A 12,746-nucleotide genomic window follows, 5' to 3' on the forward strand; every position below is an offset into this window, starting at 1 on the left:
TAAAAATAATTCTCTAGCTAATATATTAAATAATAAGTAATTAAATTAATATAATATATTTCTTTTTATTATTATAAGCTCAAATAATAAGTTTTAATTTCTTTAGCTTTTTTTAATATTCTTTTTCTTGATTTTATTAATAAATCTATAATTAAAGATATATATTTTTTCCGGTATTTAAAATCTAGAAATAATCTTAAATATTTCTTTTTAAAAAGGCTACTAACTTTAGTTTAATAAATGTTCTTATATTAAATATTATTTTATAAAAATATTATAATATTCGAGTTCTTATAAAGTTATTTTTTATTATATTTTAATAAAGAGGCATTTATATTAGTATTATTAGAATTAGCTTTAAATTAATTAAAATTAATCTAAATTTCCGAAATATAAAGAAATTTAATAAAAGTCGAATAAAAAGTAATATTATTCTATAATAAAGCTAGTATATAATTTTCTTTATTAATAAATATAAGCTTATATAGTTCTTTTTAGTTATTTAATTATTTAGTATTTCTTTTATATTATATAAGAATATTCGAATTTAGTAAAGGTTTATAATTATTAGTTATATTAGAACTATTTCAAATATTTAGTTTAAAGCTTCTGAATTTCTATTATTACTCTCTTAAATATTATTAATTATTATAATATAATTAATAATAAAGTATTATATTCGGTTATTTAAAATAAAATATTATAAATTAAAAGAATTAAAATAATACTATTAGGTTTTATAAAGTTATTAATAGCCTTAAAAGCTATTTGAAATATAGTATTTATTATAGATATAGTATTTAGGACTTAGAAAGTAAGATAAAAAGTCTTTTATAAAAATAATTTAAAGCTAAAAAAAAGAAAACTAGAATATAAAAGGTTATAAGAAAGTATATATATTTTATAATATATTAGTTTTAAAAAGGCTTAGTTTTCTAAATATTTCTAGTATATTTCAAGTATATTTCTTTAGTAAAGCGGCTGTATTATATATATTTAGAAGGTATTTAGTATTTGGCTAGATATTTTAAATACCGAATATTTGAAAATTATAATATTACTTCTTTTTTTAGAATAAGCTTATTTCTAAACTTTATAAAAACTATTAATTTATCTAATTTTATATTATTCTCTTTTCTAAAATAAACTAGTATTTCATATATAAATATTATATATAAAAGACAAATGCCTTTAATATATAATTTAGAAAGATTTATTATTATTTTTTATATAGTTTTAAATAAGTATTATTTTTTATATAATCTAGCTAATATTATAGATTTTATAAAAAATTTAATATATTAATATTATTATTATAAAAGCTTTATAAAACCAGGAGGCTATTATTTAGTATTAAAGCTAGATATTATAATAGATTCTTATTCTAACTAATTTACTAAATTCTATATTTTAGTTTATTTTTTATTAGCTTAATTATAATAATTTATTTAATACTATATTTTTATTTATTATTCTCTAGTATTAATAAAGGTAGTTCCGGGTTTATTTAATTTAATAAAGAATTCTAGAGGTTTTTTTATAGCTTTTTTATATAAAAAACTAAATATATTTTTATAGTTTCTAGTAGCTTTAAAAAAATAAGTAATTATTATTATAGGTATAGTATTTAGGGCTTAGAAAGCAAAATAGAAGATCTCTTATAAAGACGATTTAAAGCTAAGAAAAGGAAAACTAGAATACAAGAGGCTATAAAGAAGTATATATACTCTATAGTATACTAGTTCTAAAGAGGCTTAGCCTTCTAAATATCTCTAGTATATTTCAAGTATATTTCCCTAATAAAGCAGCCATATTATATATATCTAGGAGATATCTAATATCTAGTAAAATATCTCAGATATCAAGTATCTAGAAATTATAATATTACTTTTCCCTTTATAATAAGCTTATTCCTGAGCTTTATAAAAGCTATTAATTTATCTAATTTCATATTATACTTTTTTTTAAAATAAAACTAGTATTTTGGATATAGATATTATATATAAAAGGCCGGTATCTTTATTATATAACCTAGAAGAATTTATTATTATTTCCGTATAGTTCTAAATAAGTATTATTTTTTATATAGTCTAGCTAGTATTATAGGTTTTATAAAAGTTCTAGTATATTAATATTATTATTATAAAAACTATATAAAACCAGAGAACTATTATTTAGTACTAAAGCTAGATATTATACTAGATCTTTATCCTAACTAACTTACTAAATTCTATACTTTAGCCTATTTCTTACTAGCTTAATTATAATAACTTATTTAATACTATACTTTTATTTACTATTCTCTAGTATTAATAGAAGTAGTTCCGGATTTACTTAACCTAGTAAAGAATTCTAAGAGTTTTTTTATAGCTTCTTTATATAGAAAACTAGATATATCTTTATAGTTTCTAGTAGTTTTAGGAGAAATAAATAGCTATATTATTCTAGAATCTTAAATAGATTCTCTATTTAGTTCCCTAGCTTTCGGTTTAAATAATTGGATTTCTAGTACTTTATAATAACTTATACTTTATTTCTAACTTTGAAATTAATTAGATAATAGTACTTATTAGCTTATATTATATATTATTCTTATATTTATTTTATATAGCCTTAGGCAAGTTACTATAATTCATATAATTAATTTACTAATATTTTAGCTTTATTTCTATTTAGTTTCTTTTTGGGTAAGTTAGCTTTAATAGAAAAGTTCTAGTCCAGAGAAATATAAGGCTTATAGTTCTTTTTAGTTATAAATAGGAACTAGCTAATAGTTTTATACTAAAAGAAGGCTTATTAATAATTAATTATAATAACCTATTTATTCTAATTATTCTAGTAATAATTAATATACGAATATAATCTCTAATTAAAGTATTAATTAATAATTTCTATTTATTTATTTATTTAAAAATAATTAGTTATAGAAAGCTTAAGCTTTATACTAATTCTTATATAGAATTAGTTTTAAAAATCGAATATAAATTAGGGTTTCTAATCTAATATAATTATTTCTGAAATAATTATTTAGTATATTATATAAAATAAAAATAAAAGTATTAGCTATTTAACTATAATTATATCTTATACTAGAATTATAATTAGGTATTTAGACAAGTAATTTATAAATATAGTAACTATATTATAGCCTAATTTGCTTTCTAAATAGCTTTTGAAATCTATAATAATATATTATTAGAGGTAATTAGAAACTAGAAAAAAAATAAAATAAACCAGGCTTCTTATTTCTAAATATATATAATTTCCTATAAGTATAATAATTACTATAGTATTAATTAATATTCTTACCTATAAATAGCTAGTAATATTATTTCTTTAATAGCTAATAGAGCTTTATATATCCAGGATATCTAAAAAGAAGTTTATTATATATTTTATAAATTAGGGCAGTTTATAAAAGTCATCCGGGAGTTATTTTATTTTCTATAATATAGAGTTTTCTATAATATAAAAGAAGGCTGTCTTATAATATATAAATATTACTTTTAGTTTAGGCTATTATATATAGCTTTTCTAGATCCGGTAATATATAATTATTTTATAAGATCTTATCTATAAGTTATAAACTACTATATTTGATAGGAGCTTCTAATAATACTTTTATAGGAGCTACTATAGTAGAGTTTACTAGTAAAGCTTCTAAAAGAATACCTTTTTCTAGAGAAATTATACCTCTAATAAAAATATTCTTTTCAGAAAAGTCTTTAGTATATATTTGGTTTTTAGAGCCAAATTCCGAATTAAGTAAACCGACTTTATAAAATATTACTATAAGCTATAAGTTATAGATAATTTCCGGATTAATCTTATTTTTAGAAAGAAATACTTGGGTTTATAGCTTTTTCTTAATCTGGTTTTAAGTATTTACTTTATCTTATTTTTATAATAAAGTATTTATTTACTTATTTAATTTTCCAGAATAATATATAAGCTTAAAATAATAGTAGAATAAGAGCTTAGCTTATCTAGCTTATTAAGAAAAGAGCTTTTTAGTAGTTATAAAGTACTTTAAGGTATAATAATTAGAATAGACTTTAAAGAAAGTATTTTAAAGGCCCTCTAACTTAGCTTTCTATTTCTCTAGTATTTGTATTATAATAAGTATTTTCTTATTATATATATTATAATTAAGTTCTACTAGAAGTATAGTTTTAAAAAAATAAGCTATAAGATACTAAAGGCCTATTTTTGGGTCTTATTAAGAGAATAGGTTAGTAACTACTTCTTTAGATATATTTATTTCTATTATTATAAATAGATCTAGATTATAATATTATAAAACTAGAATAGAAATTATAGCTTTCTTTAGATAAATAAAAGCCTCTTAATATTACTTGAATTATTTAAAGAAAATTCCCTTTTTTATAAATAAGGTAAAAAATCTAGTAATTTATTTATATTTTCTAATAAAGTATTTATAAAAGTTATAAAAGCCAAGAAAGAACTATATATTCTTAATTATCTTTAGAAGTTACTAGTTATATATTACTTTAACTTTATTAAAATCTATTTTAATACTAGATATAGAAATAATAAAGCCTAAATACTTTATATATATATATAACTTTAAATTCCGATTTCTTAATATTTACTTAGAGGCTAATAAGATATAAATAATCTAGTACTTTTTATATATATTATTTATATTCTACTAGGTTCTCTAAATAAATAAGAATATTATTAAAATATATTATATAAAAGTTATTTAGATATTCGAGAAATATATTATTTCTATAATATTAATATATAACCGGGCCATTTATAAGGCCTTTTTAGAAAATATTATATTTATATATTTTATAATAAATACGAAATATTATTAGCTTTTAAGAGTTCGGGTCTATAGCTATATAATAAAGAGCTTAGTAAATATCTAATTTAGTATAGATTTTAGTTTTAGATAATTAATTTAAAGTCTTATTAATAAATAAAAAAAGATATTAATTCTTTTAAGTAATATTATTCAAATAGCGAAAATTAATATAAAAATATAAACTTCTATTTACTTTTTTTTATAAAAAGAACTAGTAAAATAAAAGAAGCTTAATTAGCTTTAATAAAACTTTTAGCTAGATTATTCTTTAAGAAATACTTAATTTCTAAAAGCTTTTAAATAAACTACTATTAGAAAGATTAATATCTAATACTTTTAGTTTTCTTTAGGCCTTTAATTTAAATCTTATAATTATATAATCTATAGAAAAAAAGAATATTAGATTTTCTTTTAAAAAAATAAAGACATATTTCTTGAATTCCAGAAGTAATATTTTCTAGAATTACTAAAGCTCTATTTTTTCTAATTATTAATTCTCTGAACTAGAAATAGTTTCTCTTTTTCAAGCTTTAAGCTTTTTATTAATCTTATAAATAGAGATTTAACTAATAATATTATTTTCTCTTTTAATTATATAATTAAATATTATAAAAATATAAATAGTTAAATCTAATATTTGCTTTTTATTAGAAACCTCTTTTTATTTCTTTAGCTTTTATTTAGATATTATATAATTTCTTCTAATTAATTTAAAAGAAAAAAACTATTTAAGAATAGAAAATTTCTAGAAATAGCTTATAATAGAATCTTATTAATTAGTATCTTTTTAATACTTTTTATTAAAATATTTCTTTAGCTATTACTAAGAAATATTAATAATATAACCGAATTATATAGATTTAGGTTTATTCTTTAGTTATATTAGCTTATATTTTCTATAATTAATTAGAATATTAATATATATTATCTATTTTCTATTAATAATAATATTATAATTTCTAAGATTTAGAATAATTATAAGTATATTAATACTTTATTTATTAATTAGAAATAAGACTTTTATATATTTTTTAGTAAATTTAGCTAGCTTTTTATTAAACTATATATAATATAGAATAAAAAAAGAAGTTATAATTCTATTTTTAAGAATTATTCTATAAGTTAAATAAGCTTTATATTAATAAAAGTATAATTATTAGCTCTAGTATTAATAAAAGAAAAAAACTTAATTCCTAATTCATTTATATTAATAGTATAAAATATTATAAAAGCTTTTCCTTCTATTAAATAAATCAAGTTAATTTTTATTAAATTTATATTATAAGTTTCTAAAATAGAAACTTTCTTTAAAAATACTCGTTTTTCGATTCTATATTAGAATTAGAGCTCGAATTCTCTAAATACTTTACTAGAATAAAAATTAGATATTTTAATAAAATAAAAACTAAGCCTAACTTAATTCTAAAAAAAGCTATTTTAATTTCCTTATTATATCTAACTAAATAATAATAAATATAATAGCCGAACTTATTATAGTTAAAATATTTAATAGTTAAGAGATTTTTAATTTTTATAAGATATTACTTATATTTATAAAAAGATATATATTTAATAAAAGTAATTAATATAGGCTTTTTAAATTTCTTTTTAAAAATATAAAAAGATATAATACTAGAAATAAACTTAGCTAAAATAGTTCCTGTTTTTTTATATTTTTTAGTTTTCTTATATATAGCCTTAATTTACTAATTATTAGTAATATAATACTAAATAAAGCAAATAATATTAATAGAAGAATTATTATAATATATATATATATACTAATTTCTAAAGCTTTAATAAAAGCTTTTTATTTAGTTTATATTTAATATTTTAAAAACTAATACTATTTTCTATAAATAATTATAAGAAAAAAATATAGAACTTCTAAAATATTTAACTAAAATATATTTAAAGCTTACTAAAATTATAGCAAGTATTCTATATCTTATTAGAATTAGAATATAGCTTCTTTAAATGAAATTATAGCTCTAAAAGCTAATAGTACTAATTCGGGCTATTTTTATTTATATAAGAATTCATTAAAATAAAAATATTATTTATAAGTTTACTAGAAATATAAATAATCTTAAAATTTTCTAAAGAATATAAATTAATATTTCCTTATAGTTTATTCTTAATTTAAACTAGCCAGTTATTAAAAATAGTATAATCTTTAATAAAGAGAATTAGATTTGAGAGCTTAATAATTCTAGTATTTTTAAAAGAAATATAAGATATAAAGAATTCTAAATAGAGATAAGTAAAATATAATTCGGAATTCTTTTAAAAAGAATTTAAAATAGCCGGAATTATAGAAATAATAAAAACAGATAAAATAGAAATAGCTAAAGCTATTATAAGCTAATCTATTATAGCTATATAAAGCTTAATATTCTCGAAAAAGCCTTTAGTATTTTTATAATTTATTTTATATAAAATAGTCTTTTTGAGATTCTTTTAATAGCTAGTAATAATTAAATTAAAATCTAAAAGTAAATAATTAGCTTCTTTGGTTTATTTATATAATTCTTTAGTAGTAATAAGCTAATTAATATATAAGAGCTTTTTAATAAAAGAAAAAGCTTCTTTTTCTATAAATTTATTTAAAAAACCTTTAGAAATATTAATAGAATATTTGGTCCGGAAAAGGTTATTAATAAAATAACCTGAATTAATAGAAACTTTAGAAGAAATTAATATTATTCCGGATTATATAATATTCTAAAAAATTAACTTATTATACTTTTTCTTTATTATATTCTTTCTAATAATTTTATTACTAATATATATATATAGGACCTATAAGATTATAGAATAAGACTTAAAAATAGTAGTTAGGTTACTAGCCTATAAATATCTATTATTCTAGAACTTAATTAAAGAATAGTCTTTATTTAAAGTTTTTTAATTTTCGGGTTTTTAAAAGAATTTCTAATATATTACTAATATATATTTATAAAAATATAAATACCTGATTTTTTTAAAGATTCTAAAGCTTTTTACTTTTATTATTCTAGAGTTTATTATTTATATTTCTAAAGTTTTATTATTTTAGTAATATTTATATTTCTAATAGTTCTAAATTAGTTTATTTAAAATTCTTTATAAAATTAAAAAAAGTAAGTTTTAAATACTATTATAAATATAATATTTAGGGCTTAGAAAATAAGATAGAAAGTTTTTTATAAAAATAATTTAAAACTAAAAAAGAGAAAACTAGAATATAAAAAGTTATAAAAAAGTATATATATTTTATAATATACTAGTTCTAATAAGACTTAGCTTTCTAAATATCTCTAGTATATTTCAAGTATATTTCTCTAATAAAGTAGTTATATTATATATATCTAGAAAATATCTAGTATTTAATTAGATATTTCAGATATTAGATATTTGGAAATTATAATAGTATTTTTATTAATTCTATTAATTTTAGTTATAATAATAAAATATATATATTAAATTAGATTATAATAGCATTTTATAATTCTAATAGAATTATAAGTTTTTATAGAAATAATTTTAATTTTAATTTCTATAATATTTATAAGTTAAGTAAATTATTTATTAATAAACTACTTTCTGGTATTTATTATAATCTAATTAAAAAAGTCTAAATAAATATTAATCTAATATTATTTTAGAATATTTCAAATATATAGTATATTAATATTTTAAAGCTATTAGCTAGCTTAATATTAAGTATTTTTATTATTAATAAAAAATATAGAAAATAATTATAATTAATATTATTTTTTAAATTAAATTTGAATTATTCTAGTAATTATTCGAATTTCTAATATTATTTATAATATTATATAAAGTATTTAAAGGCTTTTATATTAATATTATAGCCTGTTTATTCTAGTATATTTTAGGATTTACTAATAAATAAATAATTAAAATAGTAATATAAATATTATAATTTAATTTCTATAAAAGAACAAGAATTATAAATAAAAAATTCGGAAATAAAGCTTTATAATATAATATTTTAAAATAAGAAAAAATATTTAAAATATTATATTATAGATAAATAGTATTTAGTAAAATTAATAAGATTCTTAAAATAAATTCCTAGCTTATTTATATTAGTTAAGCTAAATAGTATAGGAAGGAAACTATTATACTCTACTACTTTACTAGGAAATTTAGCGTTACATAACCATACAATAATACATATGGTTAGGGCTAGTATTTAGAACACCAAAGCTCCTGTATATACGAGCTTCCTTCCTTAGTTTAGAATCCTTGGATTAAGAGCTATTTTACCTTACTTTCCAAGCCCAGAGATTCGGTTTCGTAATATTATTCTAAACTCATTCTTATTCCTGTAGAGGAAGTAAAATCACTCTTATATCTTATATATACGTACGATTTTTACGGCAATTTAATAATAGTACTATTAATATATATAGTTACGGAACCATATATACCTTTAGAGAGATTAAAAGCTTATTGGACTCTCTCTTGCCTCAAGATTACGATTACTATAAAGTAACCTTTATAGATCCAGATTACCACTGCAATTACCGAGCTTTAAATAGAGGTTTAATATCAAGCTAAGCTACTTTAATAGCAAAGCAATTAGCTCTTTTAGTAAAGTAACAAGCTCCTTCTCCTATAAGCTTGCCCTTCTATAAATGCGAAACCGAAATCCTCTCTCCTATATCCCGAAAAATTCAATAGCCAGGTTTACAAGTTCAATATCTGGCTCCCGTTAATTAAGGCCAAGCTATAAGTTAATAGCAAGGCTATTGGCAATACTACTGCTCAGTTCTACTATATTTATTTTAATCTAGAGTCTTATATCCAAATAATAGTTCTTCCCTAGCTTTCCCAGGCTAAAGACGATTAAATCTGGTCCTACCTCTTAATTCTCGACTAATTCTCTTATATCTATTCGAATCCGAATAAGGTATAGAAAGCAGAGAACAAGCTATACTCTCTTAAGCAAGGTACTAATTCGCTTTATATATTTATTACTAAGTTTAAACGAATTCTGTATAAGGTATATAGGCAGGACTAGAATAACATTAATAAGATTATAGCCTTTTATTAAGAACTCAATACTATAATCAAGAACAGACTAGTATAGTAATTAAATCTCCCTTAAACCTATACCAAGTTTATTGAGATAGTATAATAGCTAGCTGGGCATAATACGTACGAATACTACGACTCTAAAAAGAAGCCTTCTTACTATTTAAAAGGCAATACTATGGATATATTAACCATTAATACTATTAGTACAATTACTAAGACTCTATAACCTCTATAATCCTCCTCTTTCTCTTTACGACCCTCCTCTCTATAGTGCTTTCCCTTCCATATAAATAGTCAAGTACGATCTATATCCCCGGCAGAGCACTAGTAGCTTCGTAAGCAAAACAAGTATATATACTATAGTAGTAGTGAATACTGGGTAAAGGACTATAATATTGAGCCATATAAGAAGACAGGAAAGAAGATACTAAAGCCAGGACCAAAGGTTATAGTAGGCGAGAATAGTAGAAAAGTTATAATCTATATAGTTAATAATTCTAATAGTAGCTATAATTCTAATTACTTAATTAGTCTATATGGCCCTGAATCTGATTCAGACTCAGATTTAGAGGAACTGGTATATCAGGAACTAGTAGATTATATAGATAGGAGACGCCGGAAATAGGATATACGAGAATATACGAGATTATATAATATTTTGATTTTCGAGCGCTCGGGACGAGCTTTCCTAAAGGGGGGGGTAATATTACGCTCTGCCGCTTTACTAGGAAATTTAGTATTACGTAACTATGTAATAATATATGCGGTTAGGGCTAGTATTTAGAATACCAAAGCTCCTGTATATATGAGCTTCCTTCCTTAGTTTAGAATCCTCGGATTAAGAGCCACTCTATCTTGCTTTCCAAGCCCAGAGATTCGGTTTCGTAACAGAAACTATAATAAGACAAAAATATATATAAAGTATACTAGAATATAAAACGTAATTTAATAGTAAAATAATAAATCAAAAGTATAAATAGTAAAACATAAATAGTATATAGTATATAAAAGCTTAATTAATTAAATACTTATAAAGGATTATTTTCTAGAACTATAGAAAAACCAGTTTTCTTATATAATTTCTATAAGTTATATATAAAAGGCTATAGCCTTTATTATATAACCTAAATCTCTAAACCGCCAAAATAATATAATTTTTAATAAGTATAGCCTACTATATTATATCTAATTCTTTATTTATTTATATTTATTCTCTAAGTACTAAAAATAATAGAAAAATCCTATTTAGAATCCGAAATAATAAAATATTCAGGATCTTTCTCTATTAATTAATTTAACTTCTTTTCTATATATCTAAAATAAGACTTATTACCCTTAAATAGTCTTATTTTATATTTTCGAACTTACTTAAAAGTAATTCAAACCTGCTTAGCTATATTCTTATACTAAATCTAATATATTTCTTTATATTAATTAATATCTGCTTTTAATTATTACTTAATTTCTACTTTTATTATAGGGTATTAAGAAGGCTTATTATAGTAAATTATATTCTAAATTATACTAATATATTCTAAATAAATAGCTTCCTCGAATTTCATATTATCTATAATATCCTTAAATTAACCTTTAATAAAAGAGAAAATCTCTAGATAAAAGGCTTTAATAATTTTATAAGAAACTCTATTTTTATATATTTTATCTTTAATAATAACTAGACTTATTAGAATTATAGCAAAAGGCCTATTAAGTAGCAAATTATTATTAAGCTATTTTTTAACTTATATATTATTCGAGAATTAATACTTTCCTATAATTCTAGATTTATAAATTATATTTAAAGTCTTTTCTTCTATTACTTTTAGTAAATACTCGCCTAATTTCTTAGCTACTTCCGGCTCAAATTTATTAGAAATAAAGAAGTAATTAATATCTTTAAAAAACTTCTTACTAAAGATAATAGCTTTCTTATAATTTATAAGAAAAATATAGCTAATATTCTAATACTTTTTACTAAAATAGAATTCATTATTTAAAGTTTTAGTAATAGCTAGACCTTTAATATTACTTTTATACTAATTATAATTAATATTTCCAGAAATATAATATTGGGCTAGCTAAGAGTAAATAACTAGATAAATAAGATACTTATTTAATACCTTATAAAATCCGAGCTATATTAATAAATCTGCTATTAAGAATTAAGAAACTAAGGTAAAATAGCTATTACTAAGATCTCTATATATTAATATATTATTTTTTCGGAGATAGAACTATAATATTTCTATTTTCTTTATTAAAAGTTCTTAAATACTAAGCTTTTTAATTTACTTTAGATAATTCTTCTTATAAATATAGTTATTTATATCTAGATTAGTAATACTAGACTCAGGAATAGAAACTATAATATTAAATTAGAGCTATAGATTAGAGTAAAATTAATTAGAAATATAATACTTATATTTATATTATTTAATTTCCTAAATCTTAAAAAAGAAATCCTGTATTTTCTTATTTACTCAAATAATAGAAATATACTTCTTGCCTTTAGTAATTTTATAGATTTTAATAACTAGCTTTAGAGTATTCTTAATATCTTATATATTAATAGAGAAAGCATTAGTAAATTACTAAATATATTCTATATAAGGAACTTTAAAGAATTTATTATTAATCCTATAGTATTCTCGTTTATAAATAGGTCCCAAAATACTATTATATATTTCCTTAAAAATATACTTATCTTATTAAGCAAGTATTAGTTTCTATTTAGCTAGTATTTTATAAATATACTAAATGCCTTTATTAAGTTCTCTTGATTTAATATTTTTAGTTTTTTAGTTTTTAGTTCTAGATATAATTACAGGAGTCTTTCTAGATAATATCTTTCTCTTTAAAATAA

This window comes from Hyaloscypha bicolor (genome assembly GCF_002865645.1).
Source record: "Hyaloscypha bicolor E unplaced genomic scaffold K444scaffold_125, whole genome shotgun sequence".
NCBI lineage: Eukaryota > Fungi > Ascomycota > Leotiomycetes > Helotiales > Hyaloscyphaceae > Hyaloscypha > Hyaloscypha bicolor.